At 35.8% G+C, this 2500-nt stretch overlaps 1 protein-coding gene across 1 annotated transcript in view; it reads left to right on the top strand.

The window, feature by feature from the left end:
- The window catches only part of LOC122246756 (uncharacterized), a 66624-nt gene that overhangs the window by 10169 nt on the left and 53955 nt on the right, over positions 1–2500 (top strand). The window lies entirely within an intron of this gene.

A 2500-nucleotide genomic window follows, 5' to 3' on the forward strand; every position in this document is an offset into this window, starting at 1 on the left:
GAGAAAGAGTAGAAGAAAGGAAAATTGGAAGTAATGAAGATGAATATATATATATATATATATATATATATATATATATATATATATATATATATATATATATATACAAAGAGAGAGAGAGAGAGAGAAAGAGAAAGAGAAAGAGAAAGAAAGAGAATGAGAAAATGAAAGAGAAAGAGAAAGAGAAAGAGATAGAGATAGAGAGAGAGATGCAAAAGATAGATAAATGAATAGATACATACTAAATGTTTACACAGCCCTCCTAATGAAAACACAATCCATAACAAAAATAAATAATAATAAAAAAATAAAAATAAATAAATAAATAAAAATAAAACGTCATGAAAAAAAATGAAAAGACTCCCTGACGCAATGTAATTCACTAAATAAATAATTCGCTCAAATGAAAGTTGATGGAAAAAAGTAGCGAAAAGTTGTGCTTTGTTTCATAACAACTCATGTGCTCTGTTGTTCTTGGGTTGTTCGAAAAGCGGCATCGCAATTATTCAAAAGATACAGAATACCTTAGACATTTTTGGTACGTGTTTTCAATGTTTGATTCCTTTTTTTTATTGTGTTTCTTTATATTTATATATATATTTAAGGAGATGCTAATAATGGGGAGGGAAAGAAAAAAGTTTTGCGTATACTTTTTTGTAGTGTTTTCGCTACGCAGGACTTTTCTAATACAAAGAGCATCAATTTTGTAACTCTGTTACAATATACACAAAGCATAAATCCGAGTCTGAAAAACAAAAACAAATGAAAAACAAAGTGAATGCTTTTGTAATATATAAAGAGGGGAAGAAATAGCCAAAGGAAAATAGGAAGCGAAGGCAATCACACAGACAAATAAACAGAAGCCTTAGAGGGGACACTGAAGAAAAGAAATCATTCACGTAACTGACAGCGGCTCTCAGACATTTCCTTTCGGGAAAATAGACAAAAATGGAAAAGGTACACATCCATACACTCCTTAAGCACACTCAATCACTCACTAACGCACTCATACACTCACTCACTCATTCACTCACACACTCATGCACTTACTCTCACATGCACACTAACATACACACGCTTAAAAATAATCATGATAATAATTATCCGAATAAACTTTCCGTCTGTGGAACTTTAATCGACAGCAAAAAATATCTTTTCAAATGAGTCCATGGTTTAATTAGGCGATTGAATAATTAGCTAATTAATAAGATAGGTTCTTTATTTTGGGTTCATACGATATTTACAGCTTTATAGAAGTTTTATTTTTTAACCATGTTGATAACAGTCAACAATATTTATGATTATGATAATAATCACAACTATGATAATCATTATAGATAATAAAAAAAAAGATAAAGATGATAATGACAATGTTGATAAAAATGAAACCGACAATATCATTAATCATAACATTAATGAAAAGATGATAATGATAACGATAATACTGATGATGATAAAAATGATAACGGTAATGATAATGAGAGAAGCATCAGTAATAACGACAACATAATGATATTGATGATAGCAATGATTGCAGAGTCTATGATGGTGTAATCATGCAACCGATAATCATCGCCAGCTTCATGTGATGGATTGCTCAACGTGATACAGACGTACCTACATATACATACATATCTGAAAGGCAAAGACGCCCGTGTTGATGATATGGCAGAAAAAAAGCCCTATACACAACATAGATTTATTGAAGAGCGTTTTTCAATGAAGGAAGAAGACGAAAAAGAAAATAATGATTCTAGTAAGAGATAAACAGGATATTTGGAGGAAGACCAGTAAGAGAGAGAAGAGAGAAAAGAAAACAAAGTATTGATGATTAGACGAAGAGACAAAAAGGGAAAAGATGAATGCAAGGCGTTAAAAAGCCAGCAGTCTTGCCTCCGGATTTGCGCAAATTGACATTGTCTGATCACTCGATCCTCTCCTCAGCGCTGGCGTCAGGGATTGGCTGTGTAATTCAATCCTATTGGGAATCCTCTGTCGCGTACCTTGATGGCTTCGGCGAGGTCCGCGATCCCGTTGTGTCGTTTATGATTTGGTGGGGCTTGCTGGCATCGAGACGCTAATGCTCGCTAGAGGTGCTGGCTTTTCGTCTTTGGTTCCTTTCCAGGGCTGCGTGTTCGTGTTGTTGCTGTTTTTTTTTCTTTTTTTTCATTTTTCTTCCTTTGTCTCCTCTTTCAACTCTTCTTCCTTGGTATCCTCTCTCTTCGGCTATTCCTCCTTTGCCCTCTTTCTCTCTCCTTCTTCCTCTTTTTCTCTTTCCCCTCTTCATCATCACCTCTCCTCCTCCTCCTTCCCCTCCACCCGACTCATTACCCTCTCTTCCTCACCCTCCTTAATCCCTCTCTTCAATTTCCCCTTTCATACTCGCCTTCCTCCCCCTCCTTCTCCCCCCTACATCTTTCTCACCCTCTTCCTCGCTCTCCTCCTCCTCCTCTCCCCTTCTTCCTCCTCCTACTTCTACCCCCCCCTCTTTCTCCTCCTC

The sequence above is a fragment of the Penaeus japonicus genome, unplaced genomic scaffold (assembly GCF_977035675.1).
Source record: "Penaeus japonicus unplaced genomic scaffold, GWHDUDI00000001_assembly GWHDUDI00000033, whole genome shotgun sequence".
NCBI classification, from domain to species: domain Eukaryota; kingdom Metazoa; phylum Arthropoda; class Malacostraca; order Decapoda; family Penaeidae; genus Penaeus; species Penaeus japonicus.